The sequence below is a fragment of the Mesoplodon densirostris genome, chromosome 13, assembly GCF_025265405.1.
Source record: "Mesoplodon densirostris isolate mMesDen1 chromosome 13, mMesDen1 primary haplotype, whole genome shotgun sequence".
Taxonomy (NCBI): domain Eukaryota; kingdom Metazoa; phylum Chordata; class Mammalia; order Artiodactyla; family Ziphiidae; genus Mesoplodon; species Mesoplodon densirostris.
In genome coordinates, this window is record NC_082673.1 from 55,185,187 (window position 1) to 55,205,080 (window position 19,894).

The window sequence follows — 19,894 nt, forward strand, 5'->3', positions numbered from 1 at the left end:
ATTATAAGTCACTGGGACGCCCTCTGGAGTTATGCTTTCTTTCTTTTGGATCTCTAGTTGACCTGGGAGCATATAACTTTTTTCATTCTATAAGCCATATTATTCAAGAAGTATCTAGAACCCAGAAAAGTGGAGCTGAATTTACAAGTCATCTATCTAGGTATTTTATTGCTCTAAGCTTAGTACCTAGAATATTTGTCAATGTCCAAAGTATTGACCTTTTTTCCTGCTTTCATTCAGATATTTAGCACTGGGTATGCATGACTATAGGAATACTAATTTTTTTTTTCATTTAAAGGAGAGGTACTGCTTTTTGGATATTGTGAGTACCTCATTAATATTATGAACAATTAAATGAATTGTAGAAGAGCTACCTGAAAGAGAGCTAGAAGATAAAGAAGTTTAGACTGAGTTTAAAGCCAATGGTAGTTTCATCCATGGTGGTTAATGGTGTTTCTTAATCTTTAAATATCAAGTGTGTTGTAATGCTTAATTATCCTTAATATCTAAATGAATTACCATGATATTGGAGAAGAGTGGAAGTGACCTACAGATTCTTTAGTGCTTGTTGAAGAGGAGCAGCTTGAAGAGTTTTGAGAATTCTACAGAAGAGAGGAAGCTGTTAGATCCAAGGTACCACCTTCTTCAAATGGGGAAAACAGGATGCACGAGCGTGCCTCTTCTCCAGCATTAAGTTTTGCATCAGTTTGATATTAAACTCAAGGATTTGTGAAGGAAGCAATTCTAATTGCTTGACACTTAAAAAAACTTGCTCTGTTAGAAGTATTTTGAAAATTTGATTGCATTTTGAGTCCCGCAAATTTACCTGGAATAAATTTTTGCTGTACGCCTAAATAATCTGTCATTTAAATGCAACTATAGAATTCTCAGAGGAGAAAGGAAGCTAATATTTATTGAGGATCTACAAGATATTATATTCATTGTTTTATATTCTCTTAACATCCATGAGTAGATATTGCTGTTTCTGTTTTACAGATGAGGAAACAAGCTAAGACTGCCTAGGAGCATTTTCCTAACTAACATGAAGTGTAGTACAATCTGAAACCAGCTCTGTATGATTGCAAAACCTGTTTTCCTTCTCTGCTACCTTCACATCCCTGAGATTTTGTTGAAAACAGTGAACAGTGGCAGCTTCTTAGTTCATGTAGGCTTTACGATCAGTGCAGCCTAATTGGCCAAAGACGCACACCCAGCCTCACACCTGCAAATCAACTTGAGGACTGATTGATCTGGATTTGAGCCTGAATTATACCATATATCAAATAATGCTATATCCTCTCTCTAGTTTCTGCTTTGTAGCCAGCTTAAAATATCTCAAAACTCACATTGTCCCAGGGGAATACTAAAAATGTTGTCATCTTATGTTAATTAAGTATATGCTCTGCTGTTTCATATTAATTAAATTCATGACACCTAAATTAAGAATCCTTCAGGTTGGCTCTTGAAGTGTGCTCTATCTCTGGTGTGGGAAGAGCCCATTTTGAGATGTTTCTACACAAAAGGAAAGAAAGCAGCCAACATTTATTGTTTCGAGCCCTTTTAACTATATCCCCAGACATAAGAGGAATCTAGAGTCTCTGAGTGCACACAGAGGAAACATCATGTGAAAACAAAGTAAAATGGCAGGAAGAAAGGTCTTACCTGTTGGCACCTTGATCTTGGGCTTCCAGCATCTAGAATTATGAGGAAAATAAATTTCTGTTGTTTAAGCCAACCTCTTTGTGGTATTTTGTTATGGCAATCTGAGCTAACTAATAATACTCAACAATGAACTCTTTCTGCCAATTGCTGTTTAGCTCTTCTGTGATACCAGCAAATCAAAGACTTAAAAATCAGGATAAAATCAATAATGCCATACAAAATGATCAGGGAATGCTTGAACGAGAGAATATCAGAATTGCTCTGGATCCTTTTCCTACAAAACCTTTTTCATTATGGGATACTGAAACCTGTCTGTGTATCAAGGGGTCTTGAGAGTCTATAGGTATGAAATCCACTCAATAGTTTCAGTTTATTTTTAAAAATGTGTTTTGCTATTTTGAACCACAGTTCTAGTTTGTGATTGCAAAATAAAAATGCAGTCAGTATCTTGGGAATAAGAGCCGATTGTTGCCAAAAGTAAGGGCCTCCATTGCTTTAGAACTTAACAGTAACAGCTTGGAATGGAGTTCTGATCCTCTGACAGGAATTTTCTCAGTCCCGACTACATGAAAGACATAAAAAAATTTAAAAAAATGAAAATAAAAAATAAAAAAAATTTAAAAAAATTTAAAAAAAGAGGAATCTAGTTTCTGTGGAAGTTTTTTTTTCTTTTGTTTAACATCTTTAAAGGAGTGTAATTGCTTTACAATGCTGTGTTAGTTTCTGCTGAATAACAAAGTGAATCACCTATACATACACATATATCCCCATATCCCCTCCCTCTTGTGTCTCCATCCCACCCTCCCTATCCCACCCCTCTAGGTGGTCACAAAGCACCAAGCTGATCTCCCTGTGCTATGCGGCTGCTTCCCACTAGCTATCTATTTTACATTTGGTAGTGTATGTATGTCCATGCCACTTTCTCACTTCGTCCCAGCTTACCCTTCTACCTCCCCGTGTCCTCAAGTCCATTCTCTAGTAGGTCTGCATCTTTATTCCTGTCCTGCCCCTAGCTTCTTCAGAACCATTTCTTTTCTTTTTTTTTTTAGATTCCATATATATGTGTTAGCATATGGTATTTATTTTTCTCTTTCTGACTTACTTCACTCTGTATGACAGACTCTAGGTTCATCAACCTCGCTACAAATAACTCAATTTTATTTCTTTTTATAGCTGAGTAATATTCCATTGTATATATGTGCCACATCTTCTTTATCCATTCATATGTCGATGGACACTTAGGTTGCTTCCATGTCCTGGCTATTGTAAATAGAGCTGCAATGAACATTGTGGTACATGACACTTTTTGAATTATGGTTTTCTCAGGGTATATGCCCAGTAGTGGGATTGCTGGGTTGTATGGTAGTTCTATTTTCAGTTTTTTAAGGAACCTCCATACTGTTCTCCATAGTGACTGTATCAATTTACATTCTCACCAACAGTGCAAAAGGGTTCCCTTTTCTCCATACCCTCTCCAGCATTTATTGCTTGTAGATTTTTTGACGATAGCCATTCTGACTGGTGTGAGGTGATACCTCATTGTAGTTTTGATTTCCATATCTCTAATGATTTGTGATGTTGAGCATCCTTTGATATGTTTGTTGGCAGCTGTATGTCTTCTTTGGAGAAATGTCTATTTAGGTCTTCTGCCCATTTTTGGATTGGGTTGTTTGTTTTTTTGATATTGAGCTGCATGAGCTGCTTGTAAATTTTGGAGATTAATCTTTGTTAGTTGCTTCATTTGCAAATATTTTCTCCCATTCTAAGGGTTGTCTTTTCGCTTTGTGTATGGTTTCCTTTGCTGTGCAAAAGCTTTCAAGATTCATTAGGTCCCATCTGTTTATTTTTGTTTTTATTTCCATTTCTCTAGGAGGTGGGTCAAAAAGAGTCTTGCTGTGATTTATGTCATAGGGTGTTCTGCCTATGTTTTCCTCTAAGAGTTTGATGGTATCTGGCCTTACATTTAGGTCTTTAATCCATTTTGAGTTTATTTTTGTGTATGGTGTTAGGGAGTGTTCTAATTTCATTCTTTTACATGTAGCTGTCCAGTTTTCCCAGCACCACTTATTGGAGAGGCTGTCTTTTCTCCATTGTATATTCTGGCCTCTTTTATCAAAGATAAGGTGACCATATGTGTGTGGGTTTATCTCTGGGCTTTCTATCCTGTTCCATTGATCTATACTTCTTTTTGTGCCAGTATCATACTGTCTTGATTACTATAGCTTTGTAATATAGTCTGAAGTCCAGAAGCCTGATTCCTCCAACTCTCCTTTTCTCTATCAAGATTGCTTTGGCTATATGGGGTCTTTTGTGTTTCCATACAAATTGTGAAATTTTTTGTTCTAGTTCTGTGAAAAATACCACTGGTAGTTTGATAGGGATTGCATTGAATCTGTAGATTGCTTTGGATAGTATAGTCATTTTCACAATGTTGATTCTTCCAATCCAAGAACATGATATAGCTCTCCATCTGTTTGTATCACCTTTAATTTCTTTCATCAGTGTCTTATAGTTTTCTGCATACAGGTCTTTTGTCTCCTTAGGTAGGTTTATTCCTAGGTATTTTATTCTATTTGTTGCAGTGGTAAATGGGAGTGTTTCCTTAATTTCTCTTTCAGATTTTTCATCATTAGTGTATAGGAATGCAAGAGATTTCTGCGCATTAATTTTGTATCCTGCTACTTTACCAAATTCATTGATTAGCTCTAATAGTTTGCTGGTAGCATCTTTAGGATTCTCTATGTATAGTATCATGTCATCTGCAAACAGTGACAGCTTTATTTCTCTTTTCCGATTTTGATTCCTTTTATTTCTCTTTCTTCTCTGATTGCTGTGTGGCTAAAATTTCCAAAATTTTGTTGAATAAGAGTGGTGAGAGTGGGCAACCTTGTCTTGTTTCCTGATCTTAGAGGAAATGGTTTCAGTTTTTCACCATTGAGAACGATGTTGACTGTGGGTTTGTCATATATGACCTTTATTATATTGAGATAAGTTCCCTCTATGCCTACTTTCTGGACGATTTTTTATCATAAATGGGTGTTGAATTTTGTCAAAAGCTTTTTCTGCATCTATTGAGATGATCATGGTTTTTCTCCTTCAGTGTGTTAACATGGTGTATCACATTGATTGATTTGCATGTATTGAAGAATCCTTGCATTCCTGGGATAAACCCCACTTGATCATGGTATATGATGCTTTTAATGTGCTGTTGGATTCTGTTTGCTAGCATTTTGTTGAGGGCTTTTGCATCTATGTTCATCAGTGATATTGGCCTGTAGTTTTCTTTCTTTGTGACATCTTTGTCTGGTTTTGGTATCAGGGTGATGGTGGCCTCGTAGAGTGCGTTTGGGAGTGTTCCTCTCTCTGTTATATCTTGGAAGAGTTTGAGAAAGATAGGTATTAGCTCTTCTCCAAATGTTTGATAGAATTCTTCTGTGAAGTGATTTGGTCCTGGAGTTTTGTTTGTTGGAAGATTTTTAATCACAGTCCCAATTTCAGTGCTTGTGATTGGTCTGTTTATATTTTCTATTTCTTCCTGGTTCAGTCTTGGAAAGTTGTGCTTTTCTGAAAATGTGTCCATTTATTCCAAGTTTTCCATTTTATTGGCATATATTTACTTGTTGTAATCTGTCATGATCCTTTGTATTTCTGCAGTGTCAGTTGGTACTTCTCCTTTTTCATTTCTAATTCTACTGATTTGAGTCTTCTCCCTTTTTTTCTTGATGAGTCTGGCTAATGGTTTATCAATTTTGTTTATCTTCTCAAAGAACCAGCTTTAAGTTTTATTGATCTTTGCTATTGTTTCCTTCATTTCTTTTTCATTTATTTCTGATCGATCTTTATGATTTCTTTCTTTCTGCTAACTTTGGGGCTTTTTTGTTCTTCTTTCTCTAATTGCTTTAGGTGTAAGGTTAGGTTGTTTATTTGAGATATTTCTTGTTTCTTGAGGTAGGATTGTATTGCTATAAACTTCCCTCTTAGAATTCCTTTGCTGCAACTCATAGGTTTTGTGTCATTTTGTTTTCATTGTCATTTGTTTCTAGATATTTTTTTATTTCCTCTTTGATTTCTTCAGTGATCTCTTGGTTATTTAGTATTGTGTTGTTTAGCCTCCATGTGTTTGTATTTTTTCCAGATTTTTTCCTGTAATTTATATCTAGTCTCATAGCGTTTTGGTCAGAAAAGATACTTGATACGATTTCAATTTTCTTAAATTTACCAAGGCTTGACTTGTGACCCGAGATATGATCTATCCTGGAGAATGTTCCATGAGCACTTGAGAAGAAAGTGTATTCTGTTGTTTTTGGATGGAATGTCCTATAAATATCAACTAAGTCCATCTTGTTTAATGTATCATTTAAAGCTTGTGTTTCCTTCTTTAGTTTCATTTTGGATGATCTGTCCATTAGTGAAAGTGGGGTGTTAAATTCCCCTACTATGATTGTGTTACTGTTGACTTCCCCTTTTATGGCTGTTAGTATTTGCCTTATGTATTGAGGTGCTCCTATGTTGGGTGCGTAAATATTTACAATTGTTATATCTTCTTCTTGGATTGATCCCTTGATCATTATGTAGTATCCTTCTTTGTCTCTTGTAATAGGCTTTATTTTAAAGTCTATTTTGTCTGATATGATTATCACTACTTAAGCTTTCTTTTGATTTCCATTTGCATGGAATATATTTTTCCATCCCCTTACTTTCAGTCTGTATGTGTTCCTAGGTCTGAGGTGGGTCTCCTGTAGACAGCATATATACAGGTCTTGTTTTTGTATCCATTCAGCCAGTCTATGTCTTTTGGTTGGAGCATTTAATCCATTTACATATATGGTTGTTATCGATATGTATGTTCCTATTACCATTTTCTTAATTGTTTTGGGTTTATTATTTTAGGTCTTTTCCTTCTCTTTTGTTTCCTGCCTAGAGAAGTTCCTTTAGCATTTGTTATAATGCTGGTTTGGTGGTGCTGAATTCTGTTAGCTTTTGCTTGTCTGTTAAGGTTTTAATTTCTCTGCTGAATATGAATGACATCCTTGCTGGGTAGAGTAATCTTGGTTGTAGTTTTTTCCCTTTCATCACTTTAAATATGCCCTGCCACTCCCGTCTGGCTTGCAGAGTTTCTGCTGAATGATCAGCTGTTAACCTTATGGGGATTCCCTTGTATATTAGTTGTTGTTTTTCCCTTGCTGCTTTTAATATTTTTGCTTGTATTTAATTTTTTTAGCTTGATTAATATGTATCTTGGTGTGTTTCTCCTTTGATTTATCCTGTATGGGACTCTCTGTGCTTCCTGGACTTGATTGACTATTTTCTTTCCCATGTTAGGAAAGTTTTCAACTATAATATCTTCAAATATTTTCTCAGTCCCTTTCTTTTTCTCTTGTTCTTCTGGGACCCCTATAATTCAAAAGTTGGTGTGTTTAATGTTGTCCCAGTGGTCTGTGAGACTGTCCTCAATTCTTTTCATTCTTTTTCCTTTATTCTGCTCTGCTGTAGTTATTTTCGCTATTTTGTCTTCCAGGTCACTTATCCGTTCTTCTGCCTCAGTTATTCTGCTATTGATTCTTTCTGGAGAATTTTTAGTTTCATTTATTGTGTTGTTCATCATTGTTTGTTCGGTCTTTAGTCCTTCTAGATCCTTGTTAAACATTTCTTGTATTTTCTCCATTCTATTTCCAAGATTTTGGATCACATTACTGTCATTATTCTGAATTCTTTTTCAGGTAGACTGCTTATTTCCTCTACATTTGTTTGGTCTGGTGGGTTTTTTCCTTGCTCCTTCATCTGCTGTGTGTTTCTCTGGTTTCTTATTTTGCTTAACTTACTGTGTGTGGGGTCTCCTTTTCTCAGGCTGCAGATTCATAGTTCCTGTTGTTTTTGGTGTCTGCCCACAGTGGGTAAGGTTGGTTAAGTGGGTTGTGTAGGCTTCCTGGTGGAGAGGAATGGTGCCTGTGTTCTGGTGGATGTGGCCAGATCTTCTCTTTCTGGTGGGCAGGACCACATCCAGTGGTGTGTTTTGAGATTTCTGTGAGCTTATTATGATTTTAGGCAGCCTCTCTGTTAATGGGTGGGGTTGTTTTCCTGTCTTACTAGTTCTTTGGCATAGGATGTCCAACACTGTAGCTTGCTGGTCGTTGAGTGGAGCTGATCTTAGTGTTGAGATAGAGATCTCTGGGAGAGCTTTTGCCGTTTGATATTATGTGGAGCTGGGACATCTCTGGTGGACCAATGTCCTGAACTCGGCTCTCCCACCTCAGAGGCACAGACCTGACACCTGGCCGGAGCACCAAGACCCTGTCAGCCACATGGCTCAGAAGAATAGGGAGAAAGAAAGAAAGAAAGAAAGAAAGAAAGAAAGAAAGAAAGAAAAATTAAAATAAAGTAGTTATTACAATTTAAAAATCATTAAAAATTTAAAAAATTTTAAAGTACTAAAAAAAAGAAAGAAGAGAGCAACCAAACCAAAAAACAGATCCACCAATGATAACAAGCACTAAAAACTCTACTGAAAAAAAAACAAAAAATGGACAGACAAACCCTATAACAAATGGTAAAAGCAAAGCTATACAGACAAAATCACACAAAGAAGCATATACATACTCACAAATAGAGAAAAAGGAAAAAATATATATATATATAGAAAAAAAAAGGAAGAGAGCAACCAAATCCATAAATCTACCAATGATAATAAACTCTAAACTCTAAATACTAAACTAAGATAAACATAAAACCAGAAACAAATTAGATGCAGAAAGCAAACCCCAAGTCTACAGTTGCTCCCATGTCCACCGCCTCAATTTTGGGATGATTTGTGTCTATTCAGGTATTCCACAGATGCAGGTACATAAAGTTGTTTGTGGAGATTTAATCTGCTTTTCCTGAGGCTGCTGGGAGAGATTTCCCTTTCTCTTCTTTGTTCGCACAGCCCCTGGGGTTCAGCTTTGGATTTGTCCCCACCTCTGCGTGTAGGTCACCTGAGGGTGTCTGTTCTTCACTCAGACAGGACGGGGTTAAAGGAGCAGCTGATTAGGGGGCTCTGGCTCACTCAGGCCGGGGGGAGGGAGGGGTATGGATGCAGGGCGAGCCTGTGGCGGCAGAGGCCAGCATGACGTTGCACCAGCCTGAGGCACTGTGTGTTCTCTCGGGAATTTGTCCCTGGATCACGGGACCCTGGCAGTGGCGGGCTGCACAGGCTCCCGGGAGGGGAGGTGTGGATAGTGACTTGTGCTTGCACACAGGCTTTTTGGTCGCGGCAGCAGCAGCCTTAGCATTTCATGCCTGTCTCCAGGGTCCGCGCTGATAGCCGCAGCTCACGTCAGTCTCTGGATCTTGTTTCGACGGTGCTCTGAATCCCCTCTTCTCGCGCACCCCAAAACAATGGTCTCTTGCCTCTTAGGCAGATCCAGACTTTTTCCTGGACTCCCTCCCAGCTAGCTGTGGTGCACTCGCCCCCTTCAGGCTGTGTTCAGGCAGCGAACCCCAGTCCTCTACCTGGGATCTGCCCCGGCAGGTGAGCAGACAAGCCTCTCGGGCTGGTGAATGCTGGTCGGCACTGATCTGTGCAGGAATCTCTCCGCTTTGCCCTCTGCACCCCTGTTGCTGCACTCTCCTCCGTGGCTCTGAAGCTTCCCCCTGGTGCCCATCCCCTGTCCCCACCAGTGAAGGGGCTTCCTAGTGTGTGGAAACCTTTCCTCCTTCACGGCTCCCTCCCAGAGGTGCAGGTCCCGTCCCTATCCTTTTGTCTCTGCTTTTTCTTTTTTCTTTTGCTCTACCCAGGTACGTGGGGAGTTTCTTGCCTTTTGGGAGGTCTGAGGTCTTCTCCCAGCGTTCAGTAGGTGTTCTGTAGGAGTTGTTCCACGTGTAGATGTATTTCTGATGTATTTGTGGGAGGAAGGGGATTTCCACGTCTTATACCTCTGCCATCTTGAAGCTCTATGGAAGTTTTTAATAAACCTCATTATTTGACAGTTAGTCAAATGTCTTGAATACGGCATTCCTTCATTATTTATTTTTCAAATTATGGTTATGTGTTAAGGCTCTTTGGATGTTGTTTGCCCCCCAGGTGGTGGTAAATGACCATGACTGCTAATAGGCTGGCTTTCACAGGCGCTTGTAAACAACTGCCTCATATATTCAACAGGCATTCTGTGCGAAGGGCTGGGAAATTAGATAACCTGGCAAGTCTCTCCACATCTAATATCTATGATAATGGCTGCAAATTACATGGGACGGAAGGAATGGCCTTGCACTGTGAAAAAACGAGAGGGAATCAAGACAGCCTATGGCTCCTGGATTGGGCAGGCAGCTGCCTCTGGAGTACACCTCTCCCGGCGCTGGCTGCTGAGGTCAAGGGCTTTCACCCCTGCCTAACGAGCAGTCCTTCCTCAGCAAGTCTTCACCACCCCCAACGTGGCAGGCTCTTCTCTTTATTTTAATCTTTGTTTTGCTGGTAATTAGCATTATATCTTGAATAGTCAATTAAGAAATCCTAAACAGAATTTAAAATTTTAAAAGCTTGTCCACTAGGAAACCAGTTGCATTAATTTTGTGGACTGGAGGTAAGCTAAACTGGCCAAGTTTGTGCATTCATAACTTCATTCTAATCCTCAGTATCACAAATGCAAAAGGCTGTCATTAAATTTGAGAACAGACAAGAACTGGTATTTCTTTTTTTTTTTTTTTTTTTTTTTTTTTTTTTTGCGGTATGTGGGCCTCTCACTGTTGTGGCCTCTCCCGTTGCGGAGCACAGGCTCCGGACGCACAGGCCCAGCGGCCATGGCTCACGGGCCCAGCCGCTCCGCGGCATGTGGGATCCTCCCAGACCGGGGCACGAACCCATCTCCCCTGCATCGGCAGGCGGACTCTCAACCATTGCGCCACCAGGGAAGCCCCAAGAACTGGTATTTCTTAATATGAGTGTTGAAAGATTAATTCGAAAAGATCTCACTAAAAAACACAAAAGGTTATTGCTAACATGGGATATTTTATATTCATAGTCTGTACCTGGTTTAAAAAATTCCTATTTGCAGTACCCAATTTAAAAAGAGGTTATACATTTAGGGCACTTTATCAAATTTTAAATTGAAGTAGTTATAGTTATTATTTTGTTCTGATGATATGCAAGCACAGTTTATAAGATAATATTGGAAGCTTCTTTTCTCATCAACGGATATTTGACTTCCAGTTATTAAACATTTTACATCCAAACAGAAGTTAAAAACAAAGAGAAAAAAAAGGGAGAAAATGAGGGGTTTTTAATTTCACCTATTTTCTTCATAATATGACTTCAAAAGAGAAAGTACTTACTTCTTTAACAGTATTTCATACTTCATGTTTGCCCTAAAAATATTGATGGCAAAGAGGAAATGGTAGTGATGAAAGCAGTGGTAATAAATTTCAGGTAAGTAGAGTTAATTTATTATTTGCCAAGATGAGAGTGGGGTAAAAATGTAAATATTTCACCTTTGATCAATGGAATTTTAATTTTATAAATAGCTGAATACCTTGATTTAAACATCTGTAGCACATTTTAAACATCTGTGCTCAAGATGACCATTTGGGAAAAGGAAGCTAAAAGGTTCATTGACTTCACTTCATACCAGTTGTCTGGTTCTCTATACTGCATTCAGATCCCAAATGAGACCTTTGTAAAGAGATATTTTACACAACTTGCTTGCCTTAGTTTAAATTGTGTAACCTAGAATGGCTTTTTAAAATTTAGTAATTTTAGTGGTTTTTCTATGAGTTTTCAAATGTTATACAATTGTTGAAGAATTGAAACTTATCGGTTTCAGCAGTGAAAGTGAGAATAATTGAGATTTAAATACTAGACAGGCTGTTGATGCTCTTAGCTCTGTTACTGTAGGCCCTTCTCTCCCTTGTGTTTCCTTTATTAGTTCATGAGAGATTTTTGCATTCAGAACCTAGGGCTTGGTTTAAAAAAAATGCTGCTTTAGGGTAACAGACTGGTTTGTAGCATTATTTTCACCACACTTGGTTAATTTTAGCCATTGATAGCTTAAAAAGCTTGATTAAAACTACTGCATATGCAGGAAGAAAAGCAATAGATTGCCTATAGCATAGCTATAAAATGTAAAGTCCAAGCTATGCTTGAAATAACTTTTATAGGTGACCCTTCTATTTAAAAAATAATAATAATATATAATATTAGACTCCCAAGATTCCTAGGTAGCCATTGCTAATAAGAAAATTGAATTGCTTCTATCTACCCTTACTGTATATTTGTTTCTTTTCTAAAAGCACAGGCCTAGAAGCAATTTTAATAATCCAGAATATATCCTAAGTCCCTGCTTCAATTAAGACCAGACCTAAGGCCACAGATTCTGCTAACATCAAAATAGCTGCTAGTTCCCGCTATTACTACAGGGGTCATCCCCCTGCCCCATGAGCATAAGAACAGCAGTTTTGTTATAAGAGGATCTGAAAAACCTCTGGATCCCATTATCCTGGAGATCTATTTATTTTGTAGTCAATACAACCTAAGAGGGGCCCTTCTGAAATTTTTGCTCGGTGACTCCTGAATTAAACATCTGCCACTTTTTCCTTTTCAACACTATTCCTAATGTGTATTGAGCTCAACTTAGGATAGGGTCTGCGGGGGGTGTTGATCTTTTCTTTAACTTTGAGTGGCTTTTTGCAAACATTTGCTTACCCTGGACCAGTAGTATTCAAACAATGTAATTGAGAAGCTCTTGTAAAACTTATTAAAAGTGCAGGTTCCTGGGCTTCCCTGGTGGCGCAGTGGTTGAGAGTCCGCCTGCCGATGCAGGGGACATGGGTTTGTGCCCCAGTCTGGGAGGATCCCACGTGCCGCGGAGCAGCAGGGCCTGCGCGTCCGGACCCTGTGCTCCACAACGGGAGAGGCCACAGCAGTGGGAGGCCCGCGTACTGCCAAAAAAAAAAAAAAAAAAAAGTGCAGGTTCCTGAGTCCCATACTGGAAACACTATTGTAGTGAATCTGTGGTGGGATCTCGAATCTTCACTTTTCTTAAGTTCCCCTGATGATTAAGATGTAGGGTGTCTGGGAACCATCCTTTGAGGAAGAGGATAGGTTGAGTCCTTACACGTTCAAACAGCAACTACCTACTGCAACCACCTAAGAATCAGATGATCTAGGCAGTGTTTTCCCAGGTTTATTAATGTTATCAGGTTCAGAACCAAAGACTACTTGGCCTGAAAGCAGTTTGGTAGCTACTGAGAGGGCTCTGGGCTGGGAAGACCTGGGTGAGTTCCAGGGCCCTGTTGATGAAGCTCTGGCAGCGTTGAGTGACTTATTACCATGACTCAGTTTTCTAGTATATGAGGGGCGATAATTATCTTTGCCTTCTACCCACCTAATACCAATGCTCTGACAAATGTTGAGGCACAACTTGTGAAAATCAACTAACTCCTACCTGGTACAGTAGTGCCATAAGTAACAGATTTCCAGAAACCAAACACCCATAGAAAACCCAGCATTTTCCTTATGTTTTACAATAATTTTCCTGAGTTTTAGATGATGGTTTGTAAGACTATTTCCTCAGAGACTTTGCCCATAACTTTCAACTTTACCTTCATCCTGTCTCAATTCATTTCTATAAAGATATTGAGATGCCAGATTACATGTCATGTTTCCAAACCAGCCTCTAACTGGTACCCTTGGAAATCTTACATTTCCCATGCTCAGAACCTAGGAGGTCAACCATATTTGACTCACTGAAAATAGCAAACAGCTGCTGAGCTAGCCTGAGATAATATATGGGATAAAAAGTCAGGTTAAACCACAAAGGCCTTCCCTTCCCAATCATGAGTCAGTGTGTGGGTGCCTCTGTACAAGACTTCATGCAAAAGAGAAGGAGCTGAGTGAGGGAAAGCTCTCAAGTGGTTCTTTGAAATTGGAGTTTTTTGAAAGGTAGCATCCTTGCTTCCTCACTAGAGGAACCTCTCTCAGTGCTTTACCCACTTCATCCTTTCCAGACATTATGTGCCATTCAGAGCAATGTGCAGCAAGAGTGCCTGTCACCTCTGCTTTGTCAAAGGCCAGGGAGATGCCTGTGGTGGAATAAGGCAGGTCTGTCACTCGTTGCACAGGAACTTTGTTTTAGCCTGGACTTACTTATACAAAACTATGAAGTGGCTTGTTTTGACTCACTTTGTCAGTCACAGAATGCCCTTGTCTGATGCTGGTGTTCTGTGAGGTTCTTCATGTGTCCAGCAGGAGAACAAGGCAGCCTGGCTTCTTTAACAGCCCTGCCATCTACCTGTAAGTGTCACACGAGTTCCCGGATGTCAGGGGCTGCTATCTTCTTTTTCAGAGCAGATGTCCTGATAGTATAAAATCAGTTTTAGAACAGTATGATTTTTTTTGTCGTGAACATTTCAGGTTCTCTTCATAGGTGCTGTTTTTTTAAGTTAATTTCAGCTTTGCCATGGTTTGTTTATAATCAGTTTATCTGTTCTCAAGTTGTTTGTCCCTAGCATTTAGGAACTTATGTGTTTGGGATATTTAGGGACTTAGAAACAGTAAGAAGAGTGAGGAGAGGTTCCCCCACCATGAAGCAGTAGATCAGTAGGGAAATTATAAGGAGGAGCAAGGGAATATAATAGAACTACCATACGACCCAGCAATCCCACTACTGGGCATATACCCTGAGAAAACCATAATTCAAAAAGAGACATGTACCACAATGTTCACTGCAGCTCTATTTACAATAGCCAGGACATGGAAGCAACCTAAGTGTCCATCGACAGATGAATAGATAAAGAAGATGTGGCACATATATACAATGGAATATTACTCAGCAGTAAAAACAAACAAAATTGGAGCTTCCCTGGTGGCGCAGTGGTTGAGAATCTGCCTGCTAATGCAGGCGACACAGGTTCGAGCCCTGGTCTGGGAGGATCTCACATGCCGTGGAGCAACTAGGCCCGTGAGCCACAACTACTAAGCCTGCGCGTCTGGAGCTTGTGCTCCGCAACAAGAGAGGCTGCAATAGTGAGAGGCCTGCGCACCATGATGAAGAGTGGCCCCCGCTTGCCACAACTGGAGAAAGCCCTCGCACAGAAACAAAGACCCAACGCAGCAAAAATAAGTTAATTAATTAATAAACTCCTACCCCTAATATCTTAAAAAAAAGAAACGAAATTGAGTTATTTGTAGGGAGGTGGATGGACCTAGAATCTGTCATACAGAGTGAGGTGTCAGAAAGAGAAAGACAAATACCATATGCTAACACATATATATGGAATCTAAGAAAAAAAAATGTCATGAAGAACCTAGGGGCAAGACGGGAATAAAGACGCAGACCTACAAGAGAATGGACTTGAGGATACAGGGAGGGGGAAGGGTAAGCTGAGACAAAGTGAGAGAGTGGCATGGACATATATACACTACCAAACGTAAGGTAGATAGCTAGTGGGAAGCAGTCGCATGGCACAGGGAGATCAGCTCGGTGCTTTGTGACCACCTAGAGGGGTGGGATAGGGAGGCTGGGAGGGAGAGAGATGCAAGAGGGAAGAGATATGGGAATGTGTGTATGTGTATAGGTGATTCACTTTGTTATAAAGCAGAAACTAACACACCATTGTAAAGCAATTATGCTCCAATAAAGGTGTGAAAAAATAATAATTAAATTAAATTAAATTTTAAAGAAAGTTTGGAATAGATGGGTGGACAGACAGATGGATGGATATAAAATATCAGGCCCATCTGAACTCCTTGCTGCCCACATAACCTGTAATTATCGTGAATACCTCTAAAACCAATCATCACCAAGGTACATGATTCCTCCCATTTTGTTTTTTTTAATTAGTTTCTGCTTTATAACAAAGTGAATCAGTCATACATATACATCTGTTCCCACATCCCTTCCCTCATGCATCTCCCTCCCTCCCACCCTCCACATCCCACCCCTCCAGGTGGTCACAAAGCACCGAGCTGATCTCCCTGTGCTATGCGGCTGCTTCCCACTATCTATCTACCTTACGTTTGGTAGTGTATATATGTCCATGCCTCTCTTTCGCTTTGTCACAGCTTACCCTTCCCCCTCCCCATATCCTCAAGTCCATTCTCAAGTAGGTCTGTGTCTTTATTCCCGTTTTACCCCTAGGTTCTTCATGACATTTTTTTAAATTCCATATATATGTGTTAGCATACGGTATTTGTCTTTCTCTTTCTGACTTACTTCACTCTGTATGACAGACTCTAGGTCTATCCCCCTCATTACAAATGGCTCACTTTCGTTTCTTTTTATGGCTGAGTAATATTCCATTGTATATATGTGCCACATCTTCTTTATCCATTCATCCGATGATGGACACTTAGGTTGTTTCCATCTCCGGGCTATTGTGAATAGAGCTGCAATGAACATTTTGGTACATGTCTCTTTTTGAATTATGGCTTTCTCAGGGTATATGCCTATTAGTGGGATTGCTGGGTCATATGGTAGTTCTATTTGTAGTTTTTTAAGGAACCTCCATACCGTTCTCCATAGTGGCTGTACCAATTCACATTCCCACCAGCAGTGCAAGAGTGTTCCCTTTTCTCGACACCCTCTCCAGCATTTATTGTTTCTAGATTTCTTGATGATGGCCATTCTGACTGGTGTGAGATGATATCTCATTGTAGTTTTGATTTGCACTTCTCCAATGATTAATGATGTTGAGCATTCTTTCATGTGTTTGTGGGCAGTCTGTATATCTTCTTTGGAGAAATGCCTATTTAAGTCTTCTGCCCATTTTTGGATTGGGTTGTTTGTTTTTTTGCTATTGAGCTACATGAGCTGTTTATAAATTTTGGAGATTAATCCTTTGTCAGTTGCTTCATTTGCAAATATTTTCTCCTGTTCTGAGTGTTCTCTTTTGGTCTTGTTTACAGTTTCCTTTGCTGTGCAAAAGCTTTGAAGTTTCATTAGGTCCCATTTGTTTATCTTTGTTTTTATTTCCCTTTCTCTAGGAGGTGGGTCCAAAAGGATCTTGCTGTGATTTATGTCATAGAGTGTTCTGCCTATGATTTCCTTTAATAGTTTGAAAGTTTCTGGCCTTACATTTAGGTCTTTAATCCATTTTGAGCTTATTTTTGTGTATGGTGTTAGGGAATGATCTAATCTCATACTTTTACATGTCCCTGTCCAGTTTTCCCAGCACCACTTATTGAAGAGGCTGTCCTTTCTCCACTGTACATTCCTGCCTCCTTTATCAAAGATAAGTTGACCATATGTGTGTGGGTTTATCTCTGGGCTTTCTATCCTGTTCCATTGATCTATCTTTCTGTTTTTGTGCCAGTACCACACTGTCTTGATTACTGTAGCTTTGTAGTACAGTCTGAAGTCAGGGAGCCTGATTCCTCCAGCTCCGTTTTTCGTTCTCAAGATTGCTTTGGCTATTCGGGGTCTTTTGTGTTTCCATACAAATTGTGAAATTTTTTGTTCTAGTTCTGTGAAAAATGCCAGTGGTAGTTTGATAGGGATTGCATTGAATCTGTAGATTGCTTTGAGTAGTAGAGTCATTTTCACAATATTGATTCTTCCAATCCAGAAGCATGGTATATCTCTCCATCTATTTGTATCACCTTTAATTTCTTTCATCAGTGTCTTATAATTTTCTGCATACAGGTCTTTTGTCTCCTTAGGTAGGTTTATTCCTAGATATTTTATTCTTTTTGTTGCAATGGTAAATGGGAGTGTTTTCTTGATTTCATTTTCAGATTTTTCATCATTAGTGTACAGAAATGCCAGAGATTTCTGTGCATTAATTTTGTATCCTGCAACTTTACCAAATTCATTGATTAGCTCTAGTAGTTTTTCGGTAGCATCTTTAGGATTCTCTATGTATAGTATCATGTCATCTGCAAACAGTGACAGCTTTACTTCTTCTTTTCCAATTTGGATTCCTTTTATTTCCTTTTCTTCTCTGATTGCTGTGGCTAAAACTTCCAAAACTCGGTTGAATAAGGGTGGTGAGAGTGGGCAGCCTTGTCTTGTTCCTGATCTTAGTGGAAATGGTTTCAGTTTTTCACCATTGAGGACAATGTTGGCTGTGGGTTTGTCATATATGGCCTTTATTATGTTGAGGAAAGTTCCCTCTGTGCCTACTTTCTGCAGGGTTTTTATCATAAATGGGTGTTGAATTTTGTTGAAAGCTTTCTCTGCATCTATTGAGATGATCATACGGTTTTTCTCCTTCAACTTGTTAATATGGTGTATCACATGGATTGATTTGCATATATTGAAGAATCCTTGCATTCCTGGAATAAACCCCACTTGATCATGGTGTATGATCCTTTTAATGTGCTGTTGGATTCTGTTTGCTAGTATTTTGTTGAGGATTTTTGCATCTATGTTCATCAGTGATATTGGCCTGTAGTTTTCTTTCTTTGTGACATCCTTGTCTGGTTTTGGTATCAAGGTGATGGTGACCTTGTAGAATGAGTTTGGGAGTGTTCCTTCCTCTGAAATTGTTTGGAAGAGTTTGAGAAGGATGGGTGTTAACTCTTCTCTAAATGTTTGATAGAATTCGCCTGTGAAGCCATCTGGTCCTGGACTTTTGTTTGTTGGAAGATTTTTAATCACAGTTTCAATTTCAGTGCTTGTGATTGGTCTATTCATATTTTCTATTTCTTCCTGAGTCAGTCTTGGCAGGTTGTGCATTTCTAAGAATTTGTCCATTTCTTCCAGGTTGTCCATTTTATTGGCATAGAGTTGCTTGTAGTAATCTCTCATGATCTTTTGTATTTCTGCAGTGTCAGTTGTTACTTCTCCTTTTTCATTTCTAATTCTATTGATTTGAGTCTTCTCCCTTTTTTTCTTGATGAGTCTGGTTAATGGTTTGTCAATTTTGTTTATCTTCTCAAAGAACCAGCTTTTAGTTTTACTGATCTTTGCTATCGCTTCCTTCATTTCTTTTTCATTTATTTCTGATCTGATCTTTATGATTTCTTCCCTTCTGCTAACTTTGGGGCTTTTTTGTTCTTCTTTCTCTAATTGCTTTAGGTGCAGGGTCAGGTTGTTTACTCGAGGTGTTTCCTGTTTCTTAAGGTGGGATTGTATTGCTATAAACTTCCCCCTTAGAACTGCTTTTGCTGCGTCCCATAGGTTTTGGGTCGTCATGTCTCCATTGTCATTTGTTTCTAGGTATTTTTAAATTTCCTCTTTGATTTCTTCAGTGATCACTTCGTTATTGAGTAGTGTATTGTTTAGCCTCCATGTGTTTGTATTTTTTACAGATCTTTTCCTGTGATTGATGTCTAGTCTCATAGCATTGTGGTCGGAAAAGATACTTGATACAATTTCAATTTTCTTAAATTTACCAAGGCTTGATTTGTGACCCAAGATATGATCTATCCTGGAGGATGTTCCATGAGCACTTGAGAAAAATGTGTATTCTGTTGTTTTTGGATGGAATGTCCTATAAATATCAATTAAGTCCATCTAGTTTAATGTATCATTTAAAGTTTGTGTTTCCTTATTTTCATTTTGGATGATCTGTCCATTGGTGAAAGTGGGGTGTTAAAGTCCCCTACTATGAGTGTGTTACTGTCGATTTCCCCTTTTATGGCTGTTAGTATTTGCCTTATGTATTGAGGTGCTCCTATGTTGGGTGCATAAATATTTACAGTTGTTATATCTTCTTCTTCTTCTAATAGTCTTTATTTTAAAGTCTATTTTGTCTGATATAAGAATTGCTACTCCAGCTTTCTTTTGATTTCCATTTGCATGGAATATCTTTTTCCATCCCCTTACTTTCAATCTGTATGTGTCTCTAGGTCTGAAGTGGGTCTCTTGTAGACAGCATATATATGGGTCTTGTTTTTGTATCCATTCAGCCACTCTGTGTCTTTTGGTGGGAGCATTTAGTCCATTTACATTTAAGGTAATTATTGATATGTATGTTCCTATTCCCATTTCCTTAATTGCTTTGGGTTCGTTATTGTAGGTATATTCCTTCTGTTGTGTTTCTTGCCTAGAGAAGTTCCTTTAGCATTTGTTGTAAAGCTGGTTTGGTGGTGCTGAACTCTCTCAGCTTTTGCTTGTCTGTAAAGGTTTTAATTTCTCCATCAAATCTGAATGAGATCCTTGCTGGGTAGAGTAATCTTGGTTGCAGGTTTTTCTCCTTCATCACTTTAATTATGTCCTGCCCCTCCCTTCTGGCTTGTAGAGTTTCTGCTGAGAGTTCAGCTGTTAACCTGTTGGGGATTCCCTTGTGTGTTATTTGTTGTTTTTCCCTTGCTGCTTTTAAT

The 19,894-nt window shown here is 38.9% G+C and overlaps 1 protein-coding gene across 1 annotated transcript in view; it reads left to right on the plus strand.

Annotated features, from left to right (window-relative positions):
- CPQ (carboxypeptidase Q) overlaps positions 1–19,894 on the plus strand; it is a 520,356-nt gene that overhangs the window by 444,536 nt on the left and 55,926 nt on the right. The gene's annotated exons all lie outside the window — the stretch shown is intronic.